The sequence below is a fragment of the Zootoca vivipara genome, chromosome 4 (genome assembly GCF_963506605.1).
Source record: "Zootoca vivipara chromosome 4, rZooViv1.1, whole genome shotgun sequence".
NCBI classification, from domain to species: domain Eukaryota; kingdom Metazoa; phylum Chordata; class Lepidosauria; order Squamata; family Lacertidae; genus Zootoca; species Zootoca vivipara.
The window spans coordinates 81,378,494-81,390,733 of record NC_083279.1 but is presented as its reverse complement, the minus strand read 5'-3'; positions in this window follow the sequence as shown (position 1 = coordinate 81,390,733).

Sequence of the window (12,240 nt, the reverse complement as noted above, 5' to 3'; positions counted from 1 at the left end):
GCTGAAGCTGTCATCGAAAGTGACACATTCAGATGAAAACTGCAAAGAGTAGATTATCCAGAATTCAATCTAAGCAGCTAAGCAGGGAGGGAGCACTATTTTAAAAAAAAAACATGCATACACATTTTGAGTAGAATTATAGAAGCTGTGGGAAGGGGGCTTGAAACTCTTGCTGTCAAAACTGCTACTCAAAGGAGAAAATCCCATGATCCTGCAGCCCTGGAATTGGTTGGTGTTATTTATCTTTTTCATTTCTATCCCACCTTTTGCTCCAATGAGCTCAGGGCATCCATAGTTCTACCCCTCCTCAATTGAATCTCCACAACAACCCTGTGAATAGTCTGAGAGGCAGTGATTGGCCCAAGTTCACCCAGTGAGCTTTATCGACAAATGAGATTTGAACCCTGGTCCCCAGATCCTAGGCTGATACTCTTAACCACCAGGGAAGTTCTTTTAGTAATGAATCAAATTCTATCCACTTCCGACTTAATCCTGTTGGATCTACTTTTGCCCTTTAGAGAGGCAGAAGATCAGCACCGGCCCACCCATGAGGCAGACTGAAGCAGCTGCCTCAGGCGGCAGAATCCCATGGGGCAGTGCCCTCGCAGGTGCTCCATGCACCCCTACCACCACCAGGGTTGTGTGGCGAGATCTTGCCATGTGGCCCCAGTAAGTGAGGCTCTGGCAGCAGGGCAGGGAGGCGGTGTCTTCCCATTTTGCCTCAGGTGGCGAAACGGGATGGGCCGCAGTTGCAGAGGACAAGTCTTTGCCTCCCAGAGGCATTGCCAGCAACTAAAAGGGCTCAGGGCACAGGGCCATGGCACAAAGTCACAGAATATTTGTGTCAGGAGATGGCAGAATACAGCACCACTCTCCATGCTTCCAATGGCTGAAATATACTCGGAGTCCTGTAGTGACTTCATGATCTTTAGTGCAGCTTGCAAAACAGTGAATGAATTGCCCCCCAAACCTCAGGCTTTTGTATACATTATTTACACAATGAGTCCTGTCTGATTGGCGGATTCTGCTTCCCTCCTGGAGCCTGATTGGTGTTTTCCTGCAGCATAGCTGCCAAGTACCCCGTTTTCCACGGGAAACCCCCGTTTTTACTTACCTTTTCCCGGTGGTCCCTCGTATCACTTCGTCTCCCGTTTTTCTCCGTTATTTTCTCCTGCCGGCGGCCATTTTTTTCTTCTGATTTGCCCTTCTATGGGCACAAAAAATGGTCGCCGGCGGCTTCAAAAGTCGCATCTATGCATGACCGGAAGTGCGTCGACGCAACTTCCGGTGTCGGCGGCGGCCATTTTGGTGCCCATAGATGGGCGGCCTGACACCGGAAGTTGCGTCGACGCACTTCTGGTCATGCGTAGAAGCTACTTTTGAAGTCGGCGGCAGCCATTTTTGGTGCCCATAGAAGGGCAAAGCGACACCGGAAGTTACGTCGATGCAACTTCCGGTGTCACACGGCTGCCGGTCCCGGATTCTGCAGTCCGGGACTTGGAAGGTAAGTCCTGCTGGCCAATCAGTTGTTGCATTCTATGATCCTACCAGCCTAATAGGTTGATTAACTTCTTCCTGGAGCCTGATTGGTCTTCTCCTGCAAGCCAATCAGTTGTTGCATTCTAGGATCCTACTTGCCTATTGTTTTAGGATCCAAGCTTAGTACGTAACAATGCCCCTACTGGGTGAACCAGAGAAAGACTCTGAGACCCTGAAGACTTGGGGCAGTGATGGGGAACTTGTCACAATTTGGCAATTGCATCATATGGGAATTTATATGCACAGATGCCTCTGGGAAATTAGAAAGAAAGGTGGTTGGGGTGTCACCAACGCTGTGCTTTGTAGTGCGCCCACCCCAACTTTTATAAGTTAAAAAAGGAGGGAAGGGCAGAGAATTCAGGTTGCAGAAGAACCAGGGCAAACCATGTCCCATTGCCACTGCCACCCGACCCTGTCCATCAGCCAGAGGACAAAGGGCTGCTGTGTGTGGTACATTTGGGGTGTTTGTTTTTCATTGTATTATTGCCATCTATTTTAAGCCGCCTTGCGAATCTTTTAAATCTTCAGGTAAAATAGGTCTGGTCTCTATTTTTAAAAGAAAGAAAGCTGTGTTCTACATTATCTGCCAGGAAAATGGAAATAAGAACTGGGGTCATTTATTACAATCACCATTGTTTTTATAAAATAAAATTTTAAAAACTGCTCAAATAGCAACTGTCACTACACTGAAGGTTGTTCATATCTTATAAAGTTCACGTGGAAAAAAAGTCTTGGCAGGAGGGTGGACATTAATTAATCTAAATTGCAACAGAGAACCTGGTATTTCAAATGTTCCAAAACAAAATGAATTCTTCCTCATTATTATTGATATCATGAATGTCAAAGGGATTAATAATTGTTAGCCAGCTGTCACTGGTGTCAAGTGAAATTCCGTCTAGGACATTTGAATTATTAACTATTTCTTCAAGCAGATTGCTTTGGTTTAAGGGCACCCATGCACCAGGAATCTTCAAATAATCAAGTAAGTATTCTGAGAGAGATCACACAAAGAGGCAAAGCCCATGATGTGAAGTCCTTTGGCAGATCCCCACTATGGCCCATTGGCACCCTGGAGTACTCTGAAAATTTCAATCATGTTCAAGATCTGGAAGCCAAACCGCTAAGTAGGCAAAGGTCCAATATATACCAGTACATGATTGTTAGACATGGTTTGGGTGGGAAGTTTGGCTTCCCAATTCAATTGAGCTCAATACCAAAATGAGCTAAAACCTTAAGCCTTAAGCCATGGTCATGTGTGCCTCAGGTACCATCAAGGATGGATTACTACTTAGATTCTCTACTCAATAGTGTCTTTGAAAAACAACTGCAAATTTAAACCAATGCACAGTTTTTAGAGCATGCGACTCCTTATCGATTTCACCAGATGCTGGTCCACTTCTGAGCTCAATTCTATGTTCAGTGGAATTTGCTGCCAAGGAGTATGGTGGAGTCTCCTTCTTTGGAGGTCTTTAAGCAGAGGCTTGACAGCCATATGTCAGGAATGCTTTGATGGTGTTTCCTGCTTGGCAGGGGGTTGGACTGGATAGCCCTTGTGGTCTCTTCCAACTCTATGATTCTATGATTCTACCTATAAAACCCTAAACATCTTGGGAGTCCTCTCCTTGGGACCGCCTCCTCTCATATGATCCTGTCTAACTCCTTAAGTCAGCTGGAGAGGCGGTTTTGCATGTTCCACCTCCATCTGAGGTGCAGTTGATGGAACTCGTGGTGAACTGGCAGAATCAATGCAGGTACAGTACTTCCGCTGGTACAAATTTTTTACCATGCCAAACTCAGTACCATTTCTTGCAGTGGTTATTTAAATTTATATACCTTCATCAAAAAAAGAAAGGCCGCAGGGCCGTTTCCAACATGGCGTAGACCCTGGGCTAGAAAAATTCTATAAACTGTTCTGCAGAGTCTAGGGAAGAATGGTCATATTTCCAATATCATCTATACAAAGTAATCCAATCAGGCAAATCAGTTAAGCTTGTGTTCAGATAGACGGGAGCAAACTCAAGTCATTGATGACAGTTCTTTTGATCAAATTGCAGCTTAGAACTAATTAACTGAGTGAGTGGTTGCAAGAAATTGAGTTTGATGGCGGTGTTGACAGACTCAACAAAACGAATTGATTTGGCTTTAAATAATATTTATGAGGATGACAGCATTGGTATAGTATAGGTTGTCAGAGTTCTCATCAATTGCCCCATTCTCTTATCCACCCTCATCATTCTGTCTCTGGTACCTGTGATGTATTAGCTTCTAATAATAGGTGATAAGCCAGCTACTCCCAGGTAACTATTATATATATATATATATATATATATATATATATATATATATATATATATGTATGTATGTATTAGTCATACTCAGTGCGGATCCACTGAAATCAATGGAGTCTGCTCTGAATATGACTAACATTAGTTTTTACTCAATGATTCTGTAGTGTTACATTTATATATATTATTCCCCCACCCCCACCCTTTAAATCAAGCTGTGTACAAGTCTGTCTTTCATCTTCTCGCCCACACCAGAGGTGTGAGAAATGATGAGATCAGGATCTTCCAAAACCTGCTTAGGAACTGTCAGGGACTGGGCAAAGGAGGAATGGTGAAGACCGCCTCCCCACCTTGACCCTTTCAGGGATGAGGAGGAGGAAGACAGTTTAGATTTACAACAGGGGTTTGAGGGAGGTCGCAGCTCAGAGGCAGATGAGAGGGAAAGCTGGAAAATCATGGGAGAGGAGGAGGAGGAAGCACCAGGGGGGCAACAGCTGATGGACACAGTGTCTTTAGAAAGAATTCCAGACTCCCCTCCCAGAAGAACCCGGCGACACTGGTGGAGGAAGAGGGGGCGGGGAGCACACCTCCCCCGGCAGCACGATCCCGGTGGGGTGCCATCACGGCTCCCCCCCACCCGCGCTGGGTACCATGCCCCCGCAGGCGGTGCGCCACACCCCCAGGCGGTGCGCCATGCCCCCACCTGATCTCCGCCCCCCAGTGCTGGAGCATGAAGCTCCGCCACTGCGCTGCAAGCCTTGAAAGGCGCCCTGAGAGCGAGTCACGAAAACTTGGAGCTCCGCGTTTTGCCGAGCCCAACTAAAAGGATAGTGGTGTTTAACGGGGGGTGCTTAGCGTCAAGGCCCCCCCTCAAAAAACGACGAAAGTACGGGGGTTTCGTCGGAAAGAATTAAAAAAGCGGCAAGAGGGACAGAACTCCGCAACCGGCACTTTTTGTGGAGGCGGCGGAGAGGAGTCCAGCTTTTACTACAGACGCCATTATCGCGACGCGGCAGACTTGCCTGGTAAGCGCTTGAAACTCACCGACTTTGAGAATATTAAGAGGGATCCCCCCCCGTGAAGGACGGAGGAACAAAGCAAGGATAATTTAACCACCAAAGAGTGAAAATCTTGCAGCTTAGAAAAGCGCTGCTAAAGAGGACGATTGGAGAGGCGGGGGGGGAGAGGACAAAGTCGGAGGAACACAGTATCATTGGCTGAAAGAATAGCTACAATATCTGCTTGTGTTTAAGCGTAACTTGTAAGAAAATATCACAACCTGAGCTACAAAAAGGTTAGAGTGCTGAGCGCCAAGGAGACTATTAACACCGGGAGACTTTTTGACTGTTATACGATCGGGTCTGACTGTGACCGGAGACTTGGAACTGTGTTTAAGAGAAGGGGAGGAGAGGAGTGAAGAAGGGAGGATTAAATAACATCTTGGAGGAGAGAAGACGTGGCAGGAGGAGAGGGAGAGGAGGGGGAAGAGAGAAGGGGTGACTCAGGATATATTGAAAGAAAATGGCGATCGCCCGCTCTTGCTAAACCGTTTAGACAAACCTACTTGAGGAAGTGGGTGAACTTGGAGGACTTGATTGGAGTGACATCTAGTGGCTGAATACCGTAACGATATTTAGATATTTCACCCCCCTCCCCTCCTACGACCTCTAAACCCTCTCTGCGAAGGCAGATGCATTTGGAACTCCCCAATTAAGGCCCAAATTAGACGGGAACTTTTTTTTATATTTTTTGATTTTATGTTTTCAATTTCAATTTGGGAATAATGACTCACTAGAGCCCGTATAAGGAGATTCCCACAAAGAAAGGATTGGGGCTGAAAGAAAGTGACCAAGGCGAATCTGGAGAATCAGTGGACACCTGTTTCGGAAATAACAAAATTTGGAAAGAAACGGAAGAACATGGGATCCAAAACCAGAGCAGCGACGGCAACGGCAACTTCAAAACGCCAATCCCTTACGGGAGACAACGACCCGTTAGGTGATGTCAAGGATCTGATCACCGAAATGAATAAAACTCTAATTACTGAAATAAATAAAACTTTGAATGATAAATTGGATTCTGTTGAGGCTAAATTAGAAAATAATTCGAAAGTGATCTCAGAATTGACAGGCCAAATTAAAGAACTTTTTGGCAAGAGCAAGGAAATGGAAAAGGCGATGAAGGAGCTGAACACCAAGGTGAACAATCAAGAAGACAACATTAGCAAATTAACAACAGAGAGCAAAGACCTGAGGAGAACCCAAGAAAGAAATGATAAAGAGAGAAGAGAATTATTAAAGATGCAAGAGGAGCTGGCGGATCAACTAGCCCTCGTTGAGATGAGACAGAAGGAGTTAATTCTCCGTTTGAGAGGCGTCCCTGAAAGGCAAGGTGAAAAGATCGATGAGAAATTATGCAAAGATTTAGCGGAATGGCTCGGTGTTAAAGAAGAAGATCTGATACTAGATGTGGACAAGATATACCGAATTAGAGGGGACAGATCCAAAAGATTTAAAGGACCCGGGGACTGCCTCATATTTTTAAATTCTGGCTTACTAAAAGACAAAATTCTCCAAAAGAAAAAACAGGGACCCTTGGTGATTGAGGGCAAATCGATTGCCATTTTTAAGGAGATTCCGAAACGAATTAGACTTAAGAGACAAAAATATAAAAAATTGACAGACGCCCTAACAACGAAGGGGATCTGGTATGTGTGGGAATTTCCTGAGGGTCTCACATTCACATTTAAAGACAGAAAGAAAACTATAAAGAGTGCAGAGGACGCAGAAGCCTTTTTGGAGAGATCAGGGAAAGAATTGTTGGGAGGGGGAGAGGAGGAAGAGAATTGAGATTGAAGTTAATTGATAAGAAAAGGCCTGCAACTGAACGTAATCTTTATAGAGGGGTGGAGGTGAGGTGATTATAACATTGAATGATATAAGTCTATGTAGTAAGTTCATGTATTAAGCTTTCTTTATTCTTCTTATTGAAATAATAAAAGTTGACAATCCTAAGGTAAAGAAGTAAATTATTAAGAGGAATATCTATACGTATACGTAAGCAGGTATACATATAGATATATAGAACGACAGCAAATCCAATAGTATCAAAATAATTATGGAATTAAATATAATGTCATGGAACATAAATGGGCTGAATTGCAAGAGGAAAAGAAATAGGGTGGAGCATGTTTTGAAAAAAGGAAATTGGAATGTAATTTGTTTGCAGGAAACCCATGTGGTAAAAAAACATGAAAGAATCTTAAGGAACGAACGATTGGGGATAGAGTATGTATCGGCTGACAAGAAAAAGAAAAAGAGAGGAGTAGTAATATATGTAAAAGGGAATTTAAAATCAGAAAAGGTATTCCAGGATGAAGAGGGGAGGGTGGTAGGGGTGAGAATTTACACTCCGAGAGGTAATGTAATAGTGATAAATATATACGCACCCAATGGATGTAAATCCAAATTTTTTCAGAGAATTGAACAAAATCTAAATGAGGTTATTGATGGAGAGGAGATAATATTTGTGGGGGATTTTAATGGTGTTGTATCACCAAATTTAGACAGATCAAGCAATACTAAAAAGGGAGGTAAACTGCCGAAAACATTCTTCCAAATAACCGAGAATTATGAGCTTAAAGATATATGGAGACTCCAACAACCAATGGAAAGGAAATATACGTTCTTCTCTGAAGCTAAGCAATCAGCCTCAAGGATAGATATAATTTGGGTCTCAACAGGGCTAACAACATTGGTTAAAAGATGTGAGATTATGGCCAAATCGGTAACGGACCATAACCCAGTGATGGTGCAGATTAAAGATGTGAGGGAAAGCATTAAAAGGTGGAGAATGGACGATAGGATGTTGGAGGATGAGGTCTTTGCCAGGAAACTGAAAGAGTCGGTGAAAGAATTTTTTCAACTTAACATATCTCCAGAGGTAAATATAACATCTGTATGGGATGCTAGTAAGGCCTTTATTCGAGGATTGTATATGCAACAAAAAAGTAGATATAAGAGGGATAAACAGGCAAAATTAGAGAAATTAAAAGCAGAGATAGAACTAAAAGAAAAGGAGCTGGGGAGAAACCCGAAAAATATGAATATAAAGACACAAGTGAAAATTTTACAGAATAATTTAAAGCAACTAATGGATGAGGAAATAGAGAATAGAATCATGTGGGCAAAACAAAGAACCTTTGAATTTGGAAATAAATCTGGCAAATTATTGGCCTGGCAACTAAGGAAAAGACGAAGTCAACAACAAATTATAGCTATAAAGGATGGGGATAAAATTAGGACTAACCCGGATGAAATACAAGATTGTTTTGTGAAGTATTATAGTAAATTGTATAAAGGGGAAATTGTCAATAAAAAGAAATTAGAAGATTATTTAGACAAATTTAATGGAATTTGTATTGGGTCAGAAGAATTGGAGAATTTAAATAAGCCAATATCATACCGAGAAATAGAAGAAGAGATAAATAAACTCCAATTGGGGAAATCACCAGGTATGGATGGCCTTTCAGGGAAACACTACAAAGTGTTACAGGAGGAATTGAAAGAAGTGTACAAGATAATGGTGGATGAGATTTTAGAGGGAGGAGAATTTCCAAGAACATGGCAAGACACATATATTACCCTGATACCCAAAGATATAGAGAGAAAAGAGGAAATAGGAAATTACAGGCCAATTTCATTGTTAAATATTGATTATAAAGTATTTGCCGGAATTCTAGCCAAGAGGATTAAATGTGTTCTAAACAGAGTAATAGGGAAGGAACAACAAGGATTCTTACCTCAAAGAAAGATGTCAACTAATATTAGGATTCTGTTGGACATGTTCGAATATGTGGAATGGAATCCTAGTAAGAAGGTTGCCTTTGTATTTTTAGACGCCGAAAAGGCATTTGATAACCTGGCATGGGAATTCATGAAGGGGGCGTTGGAAAAATTAGGAATCAAGGGAAGATTTATGGAAGGAATAAAGGCCATATATAGCAAACAAAAGGCGAGGTTGATTATTAACGGGAACATAACAAATGAATTTGAAATAACTAAAGGAACGCGGCAGGGTTGCCCTTTGTCCCCGCTATTATTTATATGGGCCCTGGAATTCTTAATAAGAGATATTCAATTGGACAAAGACCTCAAGGGTATATCGGTCGGGAAAAGTGAGTTTAAAATACGAGCCTTCGCCGATGATCTGATAATAATGCTGGAAGACCCAGTGGAGACCCTACCCAAGTTAAAAAGAAAGTTATTGGATTATGGGAAAGTAGCTGGCTTAAAAGTTAATAATCAAAAAACTAAATTGATGATTAAAAACGTAAGAAAAGCAGAAGGAGAAGAAATACAAATGATTAGTGGGTGGGAGATAGTGAGGAAAATTAAATATTTGGGAATCATTATTTCTAATAATAAAATGGAATTATTTGATAATAACTATGCCAAAATTTGGAAGAAAATAAAAATAGATATGGATAATTGGAAGGGATTGAATCTAACATTTTCCGGCAGGATTGCCGCAATTAAAATGATGATTTTACCGAAATTGATATTTTTATTTCAAATGCTGCCAATAAAATTAAAAAAAGAAACATTTGACACTTGGAAGAAAGATCTAAACAATTTTATTTGGCAAGGAAAGAAGGCAAGAGTGCAATACAGATTATTAACGGATGCAAGAGAAAGAGGTGGATTAGGAGTTCCAAATCTCAAATTGTACTACGCGGCATCTTGCCTGTGTTGGATGCGGGAATGGTTCATGCTGGATGATCTTGAGCTACTCAAATTGGAAGGTTTTAAAAACATTGGAGGTTGGCATGCATACCTATTAAAGGAAAAAAGAGGTGAATACACATCATTTACAAACCATGTAGTTAAAAAACCCCTATTTGATATATGGGAAGAATTTAGATGCCTATTAGAACCTAAAATTCCATGGTGGGCCTCACCTATAGAAATGTCTGCAACAAGTAAGGAACCCAAAGGAAGTAATTGGCCGACATATAGAGAATTGCTTAGAAAAGTAAATGACCAATATGAGCTAAAACCATATAACCAAATCGAACAATACTGTCAGAGCTGGTTACATTATCTTCAACTGCAATCGATCTTTAAAGGACATAAGATAATCGGATTTGAGAATAAAAGATCAAAATTACAAGAATTATTATTGGAAAATCAGGAAAAACCATTGGCAAAAATTTACAAATTTTTATTAGAATGGGACATGAAAGACGAGATAGTAAAAGAGGTAATGATAAAATGGGCTAAAGATATAGGGAGGGCAATTTATGTTAAGCAGTGGGAGAAATTATGGACCGAGGATATAAACTTCACAGCTTGTATGACAATAAGGGAGAATATATGGAAGATGGTTTATAGATACCACCTCACACCAGCTAAATTGGCAAAAGTTTACAGAAACAATCAAGATAAATGCTGGAAATGTAAGGAGAAGTCGGGAGACTTTTTCCACTGCTGGTGGAGTTGCTGTAAGATTAGCTCATATTGGTCAAGCATATACGAAGAACTGAAAAAAATGTTGAGATTTACATTCGAGAAAAAACCCGAGATCATGCTGTTAAGCATGATCCCGGAGAATATACCACTGGATAGGAGGAATATACTACTCTATGCATGTGCGGCAGCCAGGATGTTGATTGCCCAAAATTGGAGAGGAGATAAAATCCCAACTATTCAAGATTGGTACCTAAAACTGACTGAATACATGACATTAGCAAAGTTAACCGCAGCGATCAGAAGAATACCTAAACAAAAAGTCAAAGACGAATGGAAATATGTGGATGAATATTTTTATAAACAAAAAATAAGCACAAAATTAGTGATATGTTTAGATTGAGAGACACAAGAAAATAAGAAATAAGGTGATGGGAGTGGAGAAAGATACTTAATTAAAAAGAAAGGAGAAGCTTAATAGAACACAATAACGAGAGGGAACCAATGATAAGTGTTTGGAAGTCATATCTTTATTCTACTTCACATCATACTTACCTTTACTTTCCCTACTCTTACTTTTCCCATTTTCTCTCCTCTTCCTTTTCCTCCCCTTCCCTTGTCCTCCCTCTTTTTATTTTATCCTACCCCCCTTTTTGTCTTGCCCCCCCCCTGTTCCCCCCTCTTGCCACTGACTTACCTGGGATCTTTCCTTTACTTTGTCTTCTTTCCGCCCCTGCTTTCTTCCTATCTGGCTTTTATATCTCGAGCCTCTCGGTCCAAGATTGTAAAAATTGTAAAGATCAAATCTCAAATTACCGAGACTCGGAGGCCGATTTTATAACGGTACAATTTGAAAATATTGCTTATTTGTTATATATATATTGTTTTGTTTTGTAATTGAATAATATGTGCTTTCTATGTATTTTCTTATGTATTTTGTTTTCTGAAATTTTATAAGTAAATAAAGGTTTATTTATTAAAAAAAAAAAAAAAAGAAAGTAGGAGAGCAAAGAGCTCAAAGACAGAGGGCATGTAGCAGCACCCATAGCAGAGACAATGTGAATGACGAATGAGGAAGTGGAAGAGACAGGGGCAACGCCATTATCCAAGAGGCTGGGTTCTATAGCCTCTCTCTGTAAATACTGAATAAAAAGCGGATGGTAAGAAACTTTTCCTTGTCTATGTACGTACCTGGGCAACAAGCCGGGAGTCGCTGGCATCAGCCTGACAAGAACAATCGCTCAAATTCAAATATGGGTATCCACACATGCACGTGCGAAAAATGTTCAATTAGATTGCTTGCCACATAATTGCCTGTTACCTTCAGTATTTCTAAATTCATTTTAGGCTTTTGATAATCTACCTTCCTCTTCGGGGATTGGACTGCTGATCCTTTTCTACATTTCTTTCCATTGTACATTTAGAACATTTCAGGCGGTTTGTTAGCAACAGACACAGTCCTGGAGTGAACTACACCATCCTAGCTTTCATCTCCTGCCATGTCAAAGAACACCTGTTTGGTTCATTTGTTATCTATTAGCACATGCCAGAAATGCAGCTTGTGCACTGGAAGGAGCCAAACCATCTGGGAATCATGTCTTTGAAAAGAAGAAGAAGAAGAAGAAGAAGAAGAAGAAGAAGAAGAAGAAGAAGAAGAAGAAGAAGAAGAAGAAGAAGAAGAAGAAGAAGAAGAAGAAGATTGTCAAAAGTAAGCTGTTAAATCATTATTTAGTCATCTGTCACTCCGAGTGTGGAAATAAACAGGCCACTTGAAAAGTGATGGTTAAATATTTAATGTTATGATTATTACCAGCATTTATATCTCCGCTCTTCCTCCAGGGAGCTCAGGATAGTATGCAACATTCCGCCCCCCTCCCTTTGGCTCAATCACATGGTGGTTGGCAGCTCAGGATCAACCAATGAGATTCATAACTGAGTCAGGATTTGAA